General features: G+C 44.5%; 1 non-coding gene across 1 annotated transcript; it reads left to right on the forward strand.

The window, feature by feature from the left end:
- The first annotated feature begins 8,608 nt into the window (after positions 1-8,608).
- Positions 8,609-8,680, forward strand: trnaq-cug (transfer RNA glutamine (anticodon CUG)). The gene has a single exon. It is a non-coding gene; the product is annotated as a tRNA-Gln (tRNA).
- Positions 8,681-20,737: the final 12,057 nt, after the last annotated feature.

Here is a 20,737-nt window from a genome sequence, read left to right on the forward strand (position 1 = left end):
GGAATGACTGGAAACTGAAACAACGACCGCACTAGTTAGGCGGAAGTTGTAGTAAGTCAACAGGCTTCCAAATTACAGACATATAAGATTCTGGTGTCGTGGAAGAGAGGCTAGTCTCAAATCCACTGGACTGAGTACTAGGGACATAGCGTGCCATATTTCTCAGTCGGCCTGAATCTAGACAGTGAAGAACACTGTTATAACTGTGAGCCGTCTAAAAGAGAGACGGCAAGAACAGATGAACTGTGAGTAGTCGGACCGGCTACAAGAACAGAGGAAAGTCCTGTGAGTTCAAAAGCACCCCTTACTGAGACACACAGCTGAGAGTGAAGCTGTAACACACACACATACTGAGCGCTCATATTATGGGTAATGCATGAATGAGAAGGGATGTGCCATGCCAGGGACGTGTGAGCTGAAGCAGCAGCACTGCTGGAAACCTAACTGGTGCTAATGTAAAGCAGTGGTCTGTTGAAGTAGGTTCACTCACGAACTGGATTAGTTTTTTCTTCTGATGTGTACATAGTTTGGTAGAGGACATAGAAACATTGTAACTGCAGTTTTGTAAATTTGAACTTAAACTATAGTTTTGTAATTCCTACGTGAGCACGAGATTAAGACTTTAATGACTGACGACATGGACTTAAGTGTGCACCGAGACACGACTGACGACAGGTGGGGTCCGCACAGCCCACTAAAGACGGTAGAAGAACAGCTGACGGTCTTAGGCGGAATACTGAACCAGACTTATGACTCTAAGACTGCAGCGGCAGAAGTGATTCTTATGAAGGATGCTGTAGATAAGTTGTTGGCAGAAAGATGTTGTGAAAGTTGATGGTGAAAGATAGAGGAAGTTTGCAGAAGGAGTTCCAGAGAAAAGGGGGAGAGAGAGTAATACTGATGTACATCAGTGTCCTCTTAGACAACATGGAAAAAAGACACCCGCAGTGCACACAACATGCAGGAATAGCTAAGCTAATTCAGAAAACTGAACACATGGTCATGGGACACCAGCTGTATGTACTCACAACACATAGTGTAGTCGCATATGTAAACTCAGAGACATTCACACTCACCCCACTGACACAGGAGGCGTATGGAGGGGACCGGATGGACGACCCATACTGCCACCTGGATTGAGACAAACTGCCATGGAAGAAGCACATGGGCTAGGCCATGTGGGGGTAGCTCAGATGTTAAGAAATCTGGAGCACTGGTGGCACCCCTACATGAAAGACATGGCTCAGTATGTAATTTGAACATGTGATCAGTGTAATAAATACAATCCGAGACCAACCATCAAACCAGAAGCAGGACACTACCCACTAGAGGCCAAGACGGGCAAAGAAATCATCATTGACTACACTGACATGATTAACTCTGTGGGATTCAGATACATTCTGATGTGTGTTGATGCATACTCAGGATGGCCAGAAGCCTGTCCTGCGAAAAGGGAGGACAGCAAAACTGTCATTAAATTTCTGATTAACACCTACATCCCTAGACATGGTTTTCCTGAAAAAATCAGATCTGACAATGGAACACATTTCAAAAACAAAGACCTCCAGCAGGTGGAGGCTATGTTGGGACTGAAGCATGCTTTTGGTACTGTTTATCATCCACAGTCTCAAGGAAAGGTGGAAAGGATGAATCAAACCTAAAACAAAAATTGGCTAAAATCTGTGCACAGACCAAATTTATATGGGTTCAAGTATTATCTATTGTATTGATGTTCTGGTAATAACGCCATATAATCTACACCCTATGAGCTTCTTACAGGTCGACAGTTTCCTGGACCAGCTGGCCGGCTGAGACTGAAAGAGTATGTTACGACCCTGGCTCAGGGGGTAGCAACATGACAACACAGCAAGTGGTTTAAAATAAGATTTACATTTATTTACAAATTAATTTACAACAGAACTAACAAAATAAACAAAGTGGTGTGGTGTGGCTCTGCTCCTGCTGGCTGAGAGAGAGAGAGTGAAGAGTGGAGGAAGGGCCTTCTTATACCCTCAGCAGATGACCAGGTGCAGCTGATCAGTAGAAGGTCCCTGTTGATTGGGCATCTGAAACAAAGCACAGAACCAACCAAAAAAACGAACACCCCAGTGGACGTAACAAGTATGTAGTATGATATTAATATAAACCATAATATAATGAATTTAAAGCTTTGGTGTTAGTATTTAGCCGAGTGGGTACTCCTGAGGGTCATCAAGAGGAAGTGGTCGGAGCCAAGGTGGACAGGTCCCTATCAGGTGACGGAACGCACCTCACACGCGGTTCGGCTGAGAGGAAAGGGGGACACCTGGTTCCACTGGAGCCAGTGCGCAGCTGCAGAGGAGCCTCAATGATCTCTACAGGACGTCCACGCTGATCTGAGGGCGCAGAAGTCTGAATCGGCTGATTCAGATACGGATCCTGTCACAAAAGGGGCAGAATAATCCCCTGACAGGAATCCAGGATCCCGGGTAGTCTAACCCCAGGGATCCGAAGAAAGAAAACACATCCTGAGGGACGAGAGGACCAGAGAATCAGGCGGGGCGCTGGACGATGAGGCAGACGGACAGGAACACATACATGAACTGATAAAAACACAATTTTGAACATTTTTACTGTAGAACAATTTTCATTATATTTGAGCTGTTAGGAGTATCTGGGGGCGGGAACGGTGAAAGACCGACCGATTAAAATACCCCCACATGCTATGATGTATAACATGTTTACTGTTTGACTGCTCACAAACTTTTACTTATATTTTTGACACATATAACCTTTGTCACGGTTTTCTTTGGGTGTTGGGGGAAAGGGGAAAAGGGGGAGTTGTGGGATTATATAAGGTTAACTACACACTGACATGATACAGAGATCTTTTACTTTTTATGTACTCTTATGTATGCTTTCACTCAGAGAAAAAGGGAGACTCTCTGCACACACACACATACTCCCTTACAGAGAGTTAGGGAGGATATTGACATTCCGGGAGCCCTTTTGATGCGGTGAAGACCGAAGCACTGGAAGGCATCAGACGTAAGATAAATCGTCAGACATAGGAGTGATACAGAGTGTTCCACAGAAATATGTTAGACCAATTATAATCATTGGTAGGTGGGGATAAAAGGGTAACATTTCCCAATATGGTAAAACTGTTTATCTATTATGCAAATGTACCTCTACTTTTGAATAAAACGAGCCTGTTTCCAGGGAGGGGCAGAGCACTTATGGAGGGGAGTGAAGCAGACTGAAAGGCCTGTGTTCACTGAGTGTTCTCCCTTTTGCAAAAGGCGAAACTATAAACCAAGTGTATTGTCTTTCACTCAATGTTCTGAATACAGGAGACGGAGTCTGACAATCCGGGGTGACCAGGGGAGGTCACAACAAGTGACACCCCCCGGGTAAATTGAGTTTGAGACCCCTGCTTTACCTTTTTTTTTACCTTTAGCAAGTCGATAGAGCCTTTTTAAAATTTGCTAGCTCTGCGTCTGTAAACACAAAATCACATACAAACAAACCAGCCTGTTTCCTTAAGGACCCACGGTGACATAGGTGTCACCGGTCCTTTAGGACCCCAATGGTACAGCAAATCATTCATTAAGGAATATGACAGCAGTTTTTATTTAGTAAACAATGTTTAGCTTTTAATCTTAGTGAAACTGAGGGAAAATCGCTGCATATCAATTTACGATGAATGAATTCCTCGATAATTTGCATCCCTATTCTGACCTGGAAGATTGAGAAGATCGGACCAGTTGTATTTTGTTTTTTTGGAATATTTGAATGGTTTTTTTGTGGAATACTTGATGCGGCCCAGCCTCACCCAGGCTCGACCCCCATCGCCCCCCGGGTAAGTTGAGTTTGAGACCCCTGCTGTAGATTTTTGTTAAAAAAAAAAAAAAAGAAGACCATACGTCCCAATTTTTAGGCCTAGGCTAGCGCCCATGTGTCGACGTTGATGCCACAAATCGCGCCACAAATCGCGCCGAGAGCGCCGGTTCGAATCCCGCTAGGTGCGTTAATATTTTGCACTGAAATTACGCGAAACATATCGGTCGTTGTATGACATTTTACCGAGGTGACGTTATAATTAAAAACAAAGCGAAAGGAGAGTGATGCACACCGTTTGTATGTGACAAATTTCACGTGTCATTTGCTGTAATAGTCCAATTGCACATGCATGCATTGAATGGGATAAATGCAATCTGCTCGCTGTTTAGCTAATATGGAAAGAGCTTGAGAGGAACAGGATTGCATATAATAATTGTATCCTTAGTAACAAGCTGTAATGTGTTAATCTGCATTTTTCTTAACATCCTTTTTTGTATACCGACCTTGTCTGCAATATAAGGCTCATCAATGGCTCCAGACTCTTGATTAACCCCCACAAACCCAAATATATAAGAACAATGGAAAAAAACCTTTTAGGTGTTATTACCATTTCAGTAACTTTTTGGGGGGAATATTGCTCACATTGAGCACATGTAAAGGACCAGTAGGAGTTTATTTGCAGTCTTTACTGCTCATAAAGCCTCTTAATATTAGTCTAAATTCATATTTGGATAAACATCATTTTTTATCAAAGTATTTTGTGAAATTAAATGGTATTTACAAACACTGAAATCAGACTGTATTTACAAATCCTGTAAAAACCGAACAAAAGCTTTTGTAATGTTTATAGCCTCATTTAATTGTGATAAAGGCAGATTCACAGTTTTAAGAATCCACACATTCCAGAGGTCAAACAATACTGTCTGGCAGACCTGTTGTTCAATCTACTATCATTCTATGAAGCTGTACATGCCCAACTACCTGAACATTATCATTAACTGAATTACACAGAGGGGGTAACTGATACGAAACTGATACCAAAAGAATGTGTTTGTTTACACTATATACACACTGATATACACTGCAGCAAAGATGCTGCGCTGGTGGCAGGATGCTGCAGTGAAGCAGATGCCGGGCTGGCCTCAAGATTCAGAGAAGAGATGGGGGTCTGTCTCCCCCAAACACCAGCTGCCTTTTAAACCTGGCCATTCTGCTGTATTGGCTGGCACGGTAAAGCTGTGCAGGTTGTCCCCTGCAGCCATGGTCAAGAGAGCTTCTCTCTGAGGTGTGGATGGCTTTGGAGACTCAATGGCTTGCTGAAGCACCTCGGTCTCCCGAGCCCGACTCTGCTTGTTGTACCTGAAAAAAACCACAACAACAAAACAGTAGTTTTACAGAAGCAATATATTTCACAAATACAGCTGACATGGTTCACATACTTCATGATTTACTCACCGTCATGCCAGCATTGCTGTGTTCACCTCAGGCAGCTGGATGGTGGTCTCAGCCATCACACAGGCTTTGTTGACAACACACTGGTGTATGCTGATGAAGAGTCTCAGTCATCCAGGTCATAATCATAGAGATGATTGAAGCAAGGCAAGGACTTGTAGAGTTTTCTTGAATGGAGTCGAACAGGTCTGGCTGCCCTTGGGACCCGATGAAACACCTGGAAAATTAAGGCAGTGTGAAATATAGCAGTAAAAGATAAGTGTACATGCTAGTTTGAAAAATAATGACCAGATATTACAGTAGCTGTCTTATAATTCACAATTATAAAGCCTGCAGTGAGTGGAGGTGCTGTGGCAGATGTACCAGTGAGTGGAGGAGCATCCAGCAAGGGGACAGTGCCGTCCTCAAACTCCTCTGGCTCCAGCAAAGCGTAGCCTGTCTGGTCATATAGATACTCCACCCCATAAGCTCTCCTGAAAATCATACACACAAACACATCAAATCATATGTCATGTACTAATATATGCACTAAACCTAAATACAAATGAGTTTTTCCAGACATTAGGAAACTGTACCAGTGTATTTCCTTGGTGGTGTGTAGTCCACCAGCTTCAGGATCCATGTCTGTCAGTAACTAGTCCTAAAAGAACAACAATAGAAGAACAAGGAGGAGAAGCATAATGTTTATCAGAACACTAAGAGAGAGTTCCTCACTTTAACACAAAACAATAATTTAATTATAACAACTACATGATCATAGGATATTGAAAACCAATACAGTGATGCTATGACACAGTAATACTACACTGCAGTAATAAAAGTCCATTGAAAGTTACGCTAACTGAAGACAAAGAGAGAGCTAACTAAAGCTAACAATAACAAGAGGCTTGTCTGTAGCTGATTAGCCGAAGCTAACGCTGTAAATGGAAATGTTTGCTAAAACACACTAAATGTAGCGTTCTCCCAGTCAAATGCTTTATAGGTGTAAACAACACAGAGGCCAGTCTATGATCAATTATTCCATCTGAGCCGTCGGTAACTGTGAATTTATCCTAGCCAGTAGAGCACCGGCTAGGTACGTTCATACATACATTGCTACACAAACGTAGCGCTTTACAATCACATACCAGCATGTACACAACGACACTCACTCACCGACACGTCGGAATCTCCGGTAGAAATTAATCTTGCAGACGGTTACTGGGGTAAATTATCCTGATAGCCGTCCACGGCGACGTAGCTCGGTAAAAGGCAATGACGAAGCCATAGCAACAGCGTCGTGACCGGGCCACATCCGCCTCAAGCAGTGGTCCGAGCTGTGATTGGCCGGCTCGTTGCCAGGGGCGGGGGCTGGCGAATCGTGGTAGAGGGCAGCTCTGTCATTGGTCAATTCGTGGTCAATTCGTGGTAGCACTCGGCCTCGCGATTGGCTGTAGGAGGAGGCGGCTTGCTCGACACACGGGCGGCAGGCCATGGCAGCGCGTCAGTCTCATAATCTGAAGGTCGTGAGTTCAACCCTCACACGGGGCACAACTTTTAGAGACAGCATTGAATAAAGAGTACACACACTCACCATTTACAGGTACATAATATTACATAGTAGCATCAACAAGCTAATTTACAGAGGAAATGACCATAAAAGCAGGTGTCTGTCAGTGCTTACTATACAATCCGGTGGTTGCCTACCCATTGTGCATGTGTGGAACACAGACCTTAACGGGCCCCACACTGAACAGACTGTGTGACAGAGGCTGGGGATCAATGCCACCATTGTGAACACAATACCAGGAAGTTTAAGGCCTTTTTTTCATATACAGTGCCCATGTTAGTGCCAATATGTCTCGTATACGTGCTGGCTACTACTCTTTTCAGACTATGAGACTGACGCGCTGCCTACTGCGGCTGTGGTGGCTCAGAAACAAGTGAAATATGGTCCTTTTTTTAACAAAGACATCTACATTGCAGTATGTTAGTGAGAATATCTCTCATATGCGCGCTGACTACTGCACCAACAAAAATTATTAATTTAACCTTTAGGAGTATGTACACACCTTAAAACTGCTGTGAAAATATGATATGTTAATACGTAGAGAAGATTGAAGCAAGGCGTCTGGACTTGTAGAGTTTTCTTGAAGACGTTTCGCTGCTCATCAAAGCAGCTTCATCAGTTCTAACTGTTTGGTGGGGAAACATGGTTTATATGTGGTTGCAGACCTCAGTGGGTGGGTCTGGGTAAAACTCACAAACAATAGCACTAAATGTTTCCATGGCTGCCTGGGCTAGGTGTGTCTAACGACTGGCTAACGACTGTGAGACTGCCGGAGGGGGACTGGTTGACAGCCCTTTGTTCTTATTGTATGTGCAAACTTCCTGGGAATGGATGGAATCACTGCATTGTATGTGGTAGAAAGATGATGTCTGAGGCCACCACCTCTGTTAAGGGAAGGTTTTTCCAGCTTAACATAGATGCTTCCTTGACTCCTCTTTCAAACCACCTTTCCTCTCTGTCTAAAATGTGGACATTGTTGTCCTCAAAGGAAAGATTATGGAGTTTGCGCTGGTATTTTTTCAGTTTTTTACACTCCTTGCTTCACAAGTAACCGTGGACACACAGTGGAGGCCCTATTGTTTACACGGGGGATCAGCTGTTAGCCCTCAGGGACACAGCGGTGCTGCACAGCGAGAGACCCGACATTCTTCGAGACATAAGGAGGAGAAGATGACGGGGAACCCGTGCCGGAGCTGCGTGTTGTTCCATCAGATGTTATAAACCTGTACTCCCCTCGGTCATCACTGGGAATGTTTGATCTCTCACTAATAAGATGGACGAGCTGACGGTGCTGACTCGGCACCAGAGGGAATATCGTCAGTGTAGCATGCTGTTGTTTACTGAAACTTGGCTAACGGTGCTAACACTGGACTCTAACGTTGCGCTAAATGGATTTCAGTTGGCGAGGACAGACAGGACAGTGGAGTGCGGTCAGAGGAAAGGAGGGGGGCTGGTAGTGTTTGTTAATGATAGATGGTGTAATCCTGGACACATCACTGTCAAAGAACAGATCTGCAGTAAGGACATTGAGCTGTTAGCCGTTAGCATGAGCGCTGATTGATTAATGATCTACTGTAGTGCTGTGTGAGTCATCAGAGGACACTTCTGTCTTCATTTGAAGCTGGTAGGTACAAACTGCACCACTGCTAGCAGGAGCTCCTTTGTTCTACACCTGGACATCAGCTCACTCATTTTAACAACTGACAGACTCCATTTCTGGAAAGACAGACCATCTGGACAAGATATGTCTCTGGTTCTCTTCCAGTCAGGTTTACTCACAGAGGAGGTTCCATGGTGTAATGGTTAGCACTCTGGACTCTGAATCCAGTGATCTGAGTTCAAATCTCAGTGGAACCTTTTGTTTGAACAGTTATCCTGGTGTCCTTTCTACACAGTTAAGCCTATGGAGAAGTCCACAGTCGGTTCATTGGTCCAGCTGTAGTCATTAATGGACTGAAGGCCATGAAGGAGGCTGTGGTGCTGAATCCTGCTGCTTGTGCTGGATGATCCAGTTATAACATGGAATCCTCTGCTGCCCATGCTGCTATGTCCTGCTAGTACTCATTATTCAGGAAACAAGAACAAGTATTAGGGAGTGCTCTCAAGTGCTCTCTAAGCAAAATAAAATAGCTTTGTTTCTATGGTGACCCCACAGGCTGCAACAAAACACCACTACAGGTGCTGGTCATATAATTAGAATATCATCAGAAGGTTGATTTATTTCAGTAATTCCATTCAAAAAGTGAAAGCTGTATAATGCAAACATTCATTCCACACAGACTGAAATATTTCAAGTGTTTATTTCTTTTAATTTTGATGAGTTATAACGGACAACCAATGAAAACCCACATTCAGTATCTCAGCTGGATGGATGAGGATGGATGGATAATGTAGTGGACTCCCACCCAGCAGATCAAGTCCCAGAGGTTACAGCATCATTTATTAGCTGAGTTTCCCCTCAGGGAAGCTGCTGTTTACAAGCTGTTTACAGAGAGAAGCAAACAACAGTCAGCATCATCGTCCATAAAAACACATGACAATAACATGTGAGACAGAGAGTTTATGATCAGTGCTCCCCCTGCTGGTTAGGACATATGATGACATTTTTAAATGTACCAGTCAAAAGTCACTCAGTGGTTTGTCTTTGTTTTTATGACTTTCTACATTATAGATTCATCCTGAAGACATCAGAGCTATGAAGGAACACATGTGGAATGATGTAGTGAACAAACAGTGTTAAACCAAGCAGAATATGTTTGATGTTTGACATTCTTCCAAGCAGCACCTGCTCTGTGGTGAAGGTGATCGGTGGAGGTGGGGAACCAGTAATTCCCAGGTGATGTCAGCCGAGGGGTCTGAGGACGAGGTGCGAGCAGGGCCATCTGGATGAGCTGTGGGAGAAGAGAGGGCGGGTGACGTGGCTGGTCGTTGTCGCTCAGCTGCTGAAGAGTCGTTAGCAGGCTGAACTGGGGTCACTAAAAAAACTGATACAGCTCATTGGCCCTTTGCACACTGCCATTAACTCCACCCCTGCTGCTCCACCTGTAACCAGTGATGGTCCTCATGCCACTCCACACCTCTCTTGTGTTGTTTTGCTGAAGTTTCCACTCCAGCTTCCTCCTGTACTTCTCCTTGGCCTCCCTGATTTTTATTCTCAGGTCCTTCTGTGTAGCTCGCACCTCCTGCCCGCTTTGAATGCCTTCTTTTTTCTATTCAAAATGGCTTTAATGTCCTTAGTCACCCATGGCTTGTTGTTGGGGTAACAATTCACTGTCCTAACTGGAACAACACTGTCCACACACAAGTTTATGTATCCAGTGATGCACTCTGTGATTCCATCAATGTCCTGGCTGTGGGGTTCACAGAGTGCCTGCCAGTCAGTCACTTCAAAGCAGTCCTGAAGTGTTGAAGCATCCTCATTCCAAAATCAATCCCTCCTCCACATAAAGTCAAAAGTTCTAAATGTGAGTCATTAAATGAGAGGTTCCAGCAGAAACGTCCAAACATCTGAAGAGAAGCTGAGAAGCCTGAGATACAGGGGCTGCAAGCTGTGCTTCAACTGTTCCTGTTTAGACAATAAGAACAGATCATCATCTTCATCACCCTCATCACCTCTCACCAACCTCCCTTCATCTGCTTGGAGCCACAGCCAGTCGGTGCCAGATCGTTCATATGGTGGCATATTAGTCATTCATTGGGTCAAATAAAGGTTTCCTCCATTTTAATTCATATTGATTCAGTTCACGCTGTGTTTATGTCTCCTTGTAGCTGACAGCAGCAACAACAGGGCTCAGTCTGTTTAACCACTGGATGTAGTGAAGTTTGTAGTTATCCAGAGAAGGACCGTGTGCTTTATGATTTGTATCTTAAGAGGAGATTTGCATATTAGGGATGAAATAAATACAGCATGAAATATAAATAAATAAATTGCAAATGTCCCTTTCGGGGCTCCATAAATGTTAATCCTAAAAAAGGAACATCCAGTGTGGACTTGCATACACAGTGAACATAAACTGCTATAATAACAACTTTAAAAACAATCAGACTAATTCCACTGTGATCCTTAGTAGCATTATCCGTAATAAGATTGTCAGTGAAGAAAACAAATATAAACACACACACACTCTTCTCCCAGCTCTTATAAAGACGTCCGTCATGGAAGCAGAGTCCTACCGGAGCTCCAGAGAGACACAAACAGCAGCAGCACTCTGTGACCCATGTCCACTCTGTGTGTCCTCCAAACAGTCTTCCTCAGGTCTTTATCAGGACAGCAGTCAGAGGAAAAGGCAGAAAGAGCAGAGCTGATAAGTCACATAACTGATGCACTGACACGCTCTCTAGTCAGCTCTTCCACCAATCAGGCGCTGCCTCACTGCTCATGCAGCCAATCAGGTTGTAGCAGTACATTTAAAGCTTTCCTCTCTCTGCTGTCAGCTGTCATTCCAGATCACCTTTGAGAGCAGCTCTCAAAGGTGATCTGGAATGGTGGATGGATCTGAGTGGTGTTTTGGAGCTGACTAGAGAGCGTGTCAGTGCATCAGTCATGTGACTTATCAGCTCTGCTCTTTCTGCCTTTTCCTCTGAATCTTTTCATCTCATCAGTGTTCCGCCCTCATACGTCCTGCATCAACATGAAGCTGCTGTTTATTCATGCATTTCTAACACACAGCTGACAGGTCCGTCACTACCTGCAGTAAGGTATTGGATCTGGACTGGAAGCTGAGTGAGGAGAGAAGCATTCTGAAGGCTTCCAGTGACTGACGTGTGGATGTTGAATCTGTCTGAGTCCAGTGTTCAGCTCAGTCCAGCTGCTGCACACAGTGAGGAGCTGTGACTGCATCCAGCTCATCCTGCTATGAACTGTGGGTCTGAACTTTAGGGTCGACCCTGCAGGATCCTGCAAAGGCCCAACAGCCTGTTGTACTGATGCACAGGAAGCCTTTCCACAGTTGAAGCAGGCAGTGTGTGTTAGGGGTGGGCGAATCGATCTAAATATCGATAGTATCGATACCAAAGTTGGGATCAGTAATTACTCGATACTAGCATGATGAGATCGATATTTCTGTGGAAGTTTCTCTTCTATATCTTCAGCAGCTTTACTCGTATTTACTCGCGGTGCAAACAGCGCTCCTCTCTCACTCTGCTCAGTGCGCAGGCACACCCCGCCCCTCCCCCTCCTTCTCCACTCTGCCGGAGCAGACGGAGCTCCTGATTGGCTGTAAAGTACAGCTAGCATCATGGAGATGGCAGAGAGGAAGAGGAGCGCTGTTTGGAGTTATTTCACAGCGACAGACGAGAAGAACAAACTGCTACTTGTGAGGTGTGCAGGAACGCGACCTGCCACTGTGGAAACACAACTCATTTACACAAACATAAAGCAGCAGAGCCCAAAGCGGAGCTGCAGAGTAAACAGAGGGAGGAGGAAGAGGCAGATCCCCAAACATGAACCAGAGACAGTGGTCACTGACAAAGGCTTTACTGCACAACACTCATGAAGATCCAGGTAGATGATTTAAAGAAGTGAAGGTTTAGACTGAGTAATCTGCAGCATGACTTAAAGGTGTCGTTCTGAGTGCAGTAATAAGACATGCAATTTTAGCAGAATGACTGAACAGTCATCATATCACCAGCTGAAATAAATCTTGTTTTTCTCAAATGCCAAAATATATCTAATAATGTAATTATATAAGTTTATATAATGATATGTATTTCAGTATGATTAATATAATTATGCTTTGGTGATAACTGTTGAAGGATCTTTATTCTTCATATTTAGGCTCCATGCAGGTAGGTGTTAAACTTTTATAAAAGTATCTTAGTCATGCTGTTTCACCTACATGATTCACAAAGAGCCATGGCTGTCACAAGGAGCATTGCTGACATGATTGTGAAGTTAAAATTTCAAACTTATACAGTTCTGCACTTTTGTTTGCAGCTTGATTTACTTAACAAATGTTTCTTGTGTATTATTATTCTGCTAATCACGATAATCTATTTAAAGGCAAAAAAAGAAGGCAAAAAATAATTATTTATGATCATGAAATTTCAAAGTAAAAGTATCGGTATCGGTATTGGTATCGGCGATACTGGCCCTGGATTTACTTGGTATCGGATCGATACTGAAATCTTCAGTATCGCCCACCCCTAGTGTGTGTGTCTGAAGCAGTGTATTGTGTGTGTGTGTCTGTGTGTTAGTGTGTGTCAGTGTCTATATTGTGGCCCTGTGTTGGCCTCTCAGGGAGTGTTGTGTTGTTGCTGCTGTCTCTCCCCTGTGTGTGCAGGAGGTTGCTGGGTGGAGCTGATCCTGAGCTTATGCAGCTCTCCTGTGCTGACGAGCTGGAGACGGTTTAAGAGTTCCCAGTCTGTTTGCTTCACTCTCTCTCTCCCCGTCTGGCCTACTAGGAGGGCTGCTCTCTCTCCAGCCTGCTGCAGGCATGGCGGTGTATTTTGTTTGCACATTTCCTTGTTTGTCAATTGTTGGTGTACAACTACTGTTCTTTCTTCAATAAAATGGTCAAACGGTTAAAGTTGTGTTTGTCCTCCCCAATGTGTCACACTTTCTGAGCCGGTGTGACAATAAATGTGTGTGCATGTCTGTAAGAGTGTGTGTATGATTGTGTGTTGGTGTGTGTGTTGCGTCTATATGTGTGCATGTGTCTATATGTGTGTGTGTGTGTGTGTGCGTGTGTGTGTCTATATGTTTGTGTTTCTGTATGTGTGTGTTTCTGTATGTGTGTGTGTGTGTGTGTGTGTGTGTGTGTGTGGTCAGCCTTCATCCTTCCTGTCAGCAGAGCAAAGCCGTATCAGTGTCTCATCCAGGTCTCAGCTCCTCAGGCTTTCTTCAGAAGAGCTGTCACTGTTGGAGTATCTGTTGCACAAGTGCTGCACATATCTGATCTAAGTTCTTTCTGAATCCTCACATCTAAAGTTACAGAGAACTTTTACAAACTCCCTTCTTGTTGGCTGCTACAAGCCGACAGCCTCCACACATCAGAGGCCTGCACACCATGAGCTTCCTGCACTTCCTGCTGTTGATGACAGCTCTCTCTCAGATTGGGAGATTAGACTGATGTGACTGTGACATCATGACGTCACTATTCAGAGCCTGCTGTTTAACATGGTGCTCACAGAGAGACAGAGACAGCAGCAGCACTCTGTGAGCCAGGTCCACTCTACTTGGAGGAAGTAAAACAGCCTCATTTCATCAAGATGGAGACACTGAAAGAACACAACCAGCAGCTGTGACACATCAGCTTTTCCTCTTAATCTACTCAGTTCATGGATGTTCTGACACACGTCCTGCCTCGTGCTTCAACAGGAAGACTCATCAAGTTGATAGCAGCTTCAAAATAAGTGTGTATAAGTATTAAAACACTAAACTGTGACTTCAGTGAGTCTCCTTTATTTGAACTGATTCATAAAATGATCATAAACACATGACAAATGAAATCCATTCAAACTCTGAAGTTCACCTCATCATATCCCAGTGGCAGACAGAACAGGCCCCCTGAGTGACAGCAAAGCAGTGAGCCCCCTGCTGGTGATCAGCTGCATGTACCAGAAGCAGACAGAGATTTCTGATATGATGTTAAAGGTGTCACAGAGGAGGATCCGACTGTCTGACCTCTGATTCTTCTGTCAGCATCAGACACATCACAGTTTGATCAGTTTTCAGATCACACACAGCAGCATCAGTAACACTGAGCAGACATTACACACTCCATCAAACACACACACACACTGCTCACTTATAACAGGGATAATAAGTAAAGTTCTTTACAATAAATTCACATTCACATGTTATTATCACTTCACACATGGCACAGTATATATGGCAGAGAGTTAAAGGTGGAATATGTAGTCAGAGTTAATACCAAATATTGACACTAGGTGGCAGCACTTCAGCCTCCATCCACTGCTGCACTACCAGCACCACTCTCAGTGCTTTTTGTTTCCATTGACTGTACAACATGATTCAATCCATGTTATTTATATGACAAACTATGTGTAGTGTTTCTATGTGTGTAGCTGACATGTTGCTCAGCTTCCATTGGACACATATACTAGATGGAAGCTGCAGCAGGATTGGCTGATGACTGATCACAGGTGTGAACAATCAGCCAGTGACGAGTGGAGCAGGAGCAGCTGCCCATGCTGCAGAGACACAAACAGCAGCAGCACTCTGTGACCCATGTCCACTCTGTGTGTCCTCCAGACAGTCTGGAAACGAGAGGAGACAGAACATTATCATACATGTTGCATAAGTAAAGTCACATGTCACGGCCATACTGCTCTGGAGACGCCCAGAGGAGGAGGTCGCAGGCGGAGCGGAGCGCAGTTTTGGAGGGAAACCTTATTAATTTTCTTGTGCTTTATTTTGGATTTTTTCGTTCTGGTTTGAACTTTTTTCGTTAAGGGACATTTGTTTTTCTCGCTCCCCGCAGTCAAACTGACTGTTGGGGAGTAGTTTTGTGTTTAAAAACTGTTTATTTGTAACGCTTTGGTCGGGAGGGAAACAGGCCGACAAAGCAGGATGGATTACACGGATAAAGAAAACAGGACTGGGAAAACGGCAAACCGAATGGAGAACGGACAGAAGGAGAAGGAAAAAACAAATGAGCAGGTAGGTACGGAAAAAGACATGAGACAGGTGAACGAACGAAAGAATGAATGGAAGGGAGGGAGAGATGGCCGGGAGGGGGGCAGACAGCCATGAAGCCACGAGGTCGGAGTCGCAGAAAGAGGGAGAGAAGAATAAAACAATTAGCTACGAAAGAGATCTAACTGTACAAGTAGAACTAAAAGGGGAAGAAATAGTATCGCCAATAGAATTAATCAGAGTAGTGAGACTGATGTGTGGAAATATATGTGCATGTAGAAGCACTGGGAAAGACAAATACGAAATCACGATGGGAAGTCACGCGGGGAAATCAAAATTGATAGATGGTTTTAAAATAGGAAACACAGTGGTGGAGGGAAAGGAGATAAATAATAATGAACTGGTGGTGTCGTTTCTGGGTCTGCCTGTGTATATCTCTGACGAGGAGATCCTGGAGAAGTTGGAGACGTGGCGTGTATCGGCGGTGTCCCCCATAAAGCACCGTATGTGGCCGGGGACAAGGGTGGCTGATGGGACTCGGTTCGTGAAAGTGAAGTTTAACGAGGATGTGCAGTCTTTGCCATATTCAGCCAAATTCAATACGGCAGGGGGAGCTGAGTTTTTCCGCGTAATCCATGACCGGCAGGTCCGAGTCTGCCGGATTTGTATCCAGCCGGGTCACATTGTGAGGGACTGCCCGGAATTCCTGTGCAATAAGTGCGGGGTTCAGGGGCACTATGCGAGGGAATGCACAAAAAAGATTGAAAAATGCAGGGTATGTTATAACAGGATGGAAAGGTGTATATGTGTGGAGGGAAGTGAGGAAGAAAATGAAATGGATGAAAGGAATGATGAGTCCAACACAGAGGAGGACGAGGACCAGGAAGCGGAGACTGGGGCGGAGCCAATGGCTCTGATAGAAGAGCCAGCTGTGAGCGAGGCAGGTGGAGAGACAGAGGCACTCCCTGTGAGGGAGGGAGCTCTGAGGGCGGGCTCTGCTCCGGAGAGGGCGAGGGGAGCTCAAAAAAAGGGTTCTGCCTTGGATCTCGAGGAAAATGAAATAATGTGCACGCCTGAGCCAGGTAGTGCAGAGATCAGTGCGGCGGCAGCTGTGGATGGGGGGGCGAAGTTCCCTGCCCGGAGGCTGTCGCGGAGACGGCAGGAGCTGGTGCTCGGCTCGAGTCTGGATGACGCAGACGTCGACACCGGCTCCCAGATAGAAGCCTCTCCAATGTCTGTCGAACCCACCTGTCGCTCCAGCGCCTTCCTGCTGGCAGAAAAAGCCAGAGAAAGGGAGGCTGCCCCTGTCTCTGCTTTTCTGGGTCGGAAAGATCTTACCTCTGACTCTGACCTGGTACGACGGCGTATTAGGGCCAATGTAAGAAAAAAAAATACTGACCCGGAAGAGGAGGGGGGGGCAATATTCTGAGATTTAAAGTCGTAAATTTACGAGATTTAAAGTCGTAGATTTACGAGAAACAAAGTCGTAAATTTACGAGATTTAAAGTCGTAGATTTACGAGAAAAAAAGTCGTAGATTTACGAGATTTAAAGTCGTAGATTTACGAGAAAAAAAGTCGTAGATTTACGGGAAGACCTCAGATATTCTCTGACATTAGGCTATAAAGTCGCAAATCTGGAGACACGCCGCTTGCTGTCACGGTCGCCGTGGAAAAGCTCATCAAGTTGTGACAATGCTGTGAAGAAGATAGCACCGTTCATAACCTTTCCTGCTTCAACCTCCCGACCATAGTCAGGGAGCACAGAGGACGAGCTACGGTGCTCGTGGTTAACCCCCACCGTCACAAACAGCTGGAGGACCAGAGCACTTTCCTGTCCTTGCAGGGCGGCAGCTTTGTTCTCATATTCTTTACGCTGTACATATACTTCTTGTTAATAAATCGCTCCTCTCTCAAGCTAACAAGTCATCTTCTCTTCCCCTCCTACACAAACACGCTGTCCTGTATCCTGCACACTCACACACAGGTAAGCACACACGTACTCACTGCCTTCCTATTATAAGGCATATAGGCCTACAACTCTCACAACACCGTGATAAAAAAACAGTTGCTTTTTATCCAGTTTACACATATGTAAACTGTACACATAAACCGTGTGCATGTATGCATGTATGGAAACGCGACATAATTCCATGACCAGGAAAAACGGATGCAAATTTCTGAGTTTTTTTCTCGTAAATCTACGACTTTTTTTCTCGTAAATCTACGACTTTAAATCTCGTAAATTTACGACTTTGTTTCTCGTAAATCTACGACTTTTTTTCTCGTAAATCTACGACTTTAAATCTCGTAAATTTACGACTTTGTTTCTCGTAAATCTACGACTTTAAATCTCGTAAATTTACGACTTTAAATCTCAGAATATTGCCCCCCCCTCCTCTTCCGGGTCAGTATTTTTTTTTCTTACATTGGCCCTAATACGCCGTCGTAGACCTGGAAAGAGAAGCGGGGAAAAAATTGCAGAGAAGGAAAAGCGCAAGAAATAAAACGGGGCAAACACAAAAGGAAAAAGATTTCAAAAAAAGATGATAATAAGGGGAAGATTCCACCTTACTTCTTGCAATGCTTAATATCACATCATTAAACATAGCAGGGGCAAGAGCAATAGAGAAAATAACCGGGATTCTTCAAACCATTCAAACGGACATACTGTGCTTGCAAGAAGTAAGGTGGAATCAACAAAAAGAAGAGCATGCAAGAAAAACATGGGGAGGGGGTTTCTTTTTTGCCCCTGGACCCCAGCTAACAGCAGGCACGGCGGTCCTGGTAAGACCGGGCCTCCCTCACAATGTGACCTGCGTACATGCCGGCGACGAGGGCCGGCTGGTGGTGATTGACCTGAAATTAAATAAAAAAGTAGTTCGTATCATTAATATATATAGTAGTAATAATGAAATGGAGAGAAAGGATTTTTATAAAAATAAATTAGTAAAATGGATAACAGAGTATAGTATAGTAATAGGAGATTTTAATACAATATTAACAAATAGTGATATAGTGCATGGAAATATACGCAACGATATAAGTAGAAACGAATTATATGATATAATGGCTAAAAATAATTTAATAGACATCTGGAGAATCCTCAACCCGGGAGTCCGTGACTACTCCAGGAGACAGCTAGTAAAGGGAAAACTAAAACAAACTCGTATTGATCTGGCTCTGGTGTCTCCTGGAGTGGTCACGGACGTGGACGCCGTCGGGTACACGCCAAACGGATGGAGCGACCACTCCCTTCTCCGGGTAACTCTGGGGAGGGCAGGCAGACTCAGAAACGGGGGGTTATGGGTTTTAAACAACGAAATATTGGAGAGGGATAATTTTAAAAATAAAATGCATAATTATTTAGAGGGTGTTAAAAACGAAATGGAGGGAGTAGAAAATTTATTAGCATGGTGGGAGGGAGTCAAAAATAAAATTAAGAAAATGTGCATTAGGGAATGTAAGAGGAAAAAATGGGAGGAAAACGAAGAGGAAAGAGAATTAATCGAAATTATTAAAATAGAAACGGAAAAAATCGGGAAAGATCCAGGGAGGGGGACGGGGATTTTAGCAGCGGCGCAAGGGAAACTTCACAACATAACTATTCAAAAGTGCAAAGCAGCGGCAATCAGAGCAAAAGCACGGTATCTAGTGGAAGGGGAAAAATCAACGAGTTATTTCCTGGGGTTAGAAAAACAAAAGCAGGGGAGGGCATGCATTTATTCGTTAATAAACAGTGAGGGAGGGCAGGAAGTACATTTAGAGGGGGTTTTAAAAACAGCGCAAGCCTTTTATGGCAAACTATATAAAAGTGAAGGAACGAACTTAGAAGAAACGGAAAAACATATGGAATACCTGGAAAAAAAATTAGATAAAACGGATAGGGATCTCTGCGACTCCGACCTCACTACGCAGCAAATCATAGACGCAATAACATCGCTAAACCAAAGGAAAAGCCCAGGGTGGGACGGGTTGACGGCCGAATTCTATCAAGTGTTCAAATACATTGAACAAAAACAGGAGGTCACAGAGGGGTTTGCGAAGGGGGTAATCACACTGGTGTATAAAAAGAAGGGAGATAAGGATAGGTTAGAGAATTATAGGCCGATTAGTTTGTTGAACACGGATTATAAAATAGTAGCACGGGTGTTAGCGAATAGACTTAGATTAGTGATAGAAGAGGTGGTGGGGGGCACTCAGGCATATGGCGTGCCAGGTAGAGACATTGCGGACTCGATCCTGGCCGTCAGATGCCTGATCAAGCACATGTGCACAACAACTGGGTTTGTAATTAGTGTGGATTTTGAGAAGGCGTTTGACCGCGTGGAACACTCCTTTCTGTGGCGAGTCATGGAAAGAATGGGTTTCGGAGAGCGGTACATAAATTGGATAAAGATTCTGTACAAAGGAGCCACGAGCTGTGTCAAGATAAATGGCACATGCCCCGGTGCGTTTCCGCTGAGCAGGTCTATCCGACAGGGCTGTCCGCTGTCTGCCATGCTCTTCACTCTGGTGACGGAGCCCCTGGCGGCAGCGGTCGCTCGCAATGTAAATATTAGAGGGATTAGCGTAGGTGAGTCCGCGTGCTGCAAAATTGTGCAGTACGCGGACGACACAAATATCACAGTTAAGGATAGGGATAGCGTTAGTGAGGTGGTGGGCACTATTAGGAACTATTGTAAAGCATCGGGTGCAAAAATGAATCTAAATAAATCACAGATCATGAGGTGTGGAGATGCACAGAGCACGGACAACACGTGGGGGTTTAAAGAGGCAGAAGGGGAACTGAAGGTGCTAGGGGTGTGGTGCGGGAGGGATGAGGTGAGGGTGAACGAAAAAAACTGGAACGTTTTAACAGAAAAAATCAAAAAAATCATAAACTTATGGAAACAGAGACAACTAGGAATAAGGGGGGAAATAATCATAATCAACGCACTCATAATGTCAACACTCAATCACACACTGGCTGTCTGTCCCCGCAGCAGGAAGCCAATATTAACAGAGCCATCGGCGGCTTCCTGTGGAGGTCTACAATGAATCAGGTGGCCCACGCTGTCATGATCCAGCCCGAGGAGAGAGGCGGTCTGAGACTAGTCAGCATACGAGAAAGGAAGCATGCATTAAGAATTAAAATAATACAAAAACTCATATCGCCACACAACAATAAAATCTGGAAAACATTCATACAAAAAGACATGTGTATCGGGCCGCCTCTGAACCTCTGGGCACTCTGCCAGGGGAGGCCCCTGAAAACGACGGGAGTGACAGACCCTCTGGCGGAGGAGATCATGACAGCGTGGACTGAGTTGAGACC

The sequence above is a fragment of the Parambassis ranga genome, unplaced genomic scaffold (assembly GCF_900634625.1).
Source record: "Parambassis ranga unplaced genomic scaffold, fParRan2.1 scaffold_21_arrow_ctg1, whole genome shotgun sequence".
Lineage (NCBI taxonomy): Eukaryota > Metazoa > Chordata > Actinopteri > Ambassidae > Parambassis > Parambassis ranga.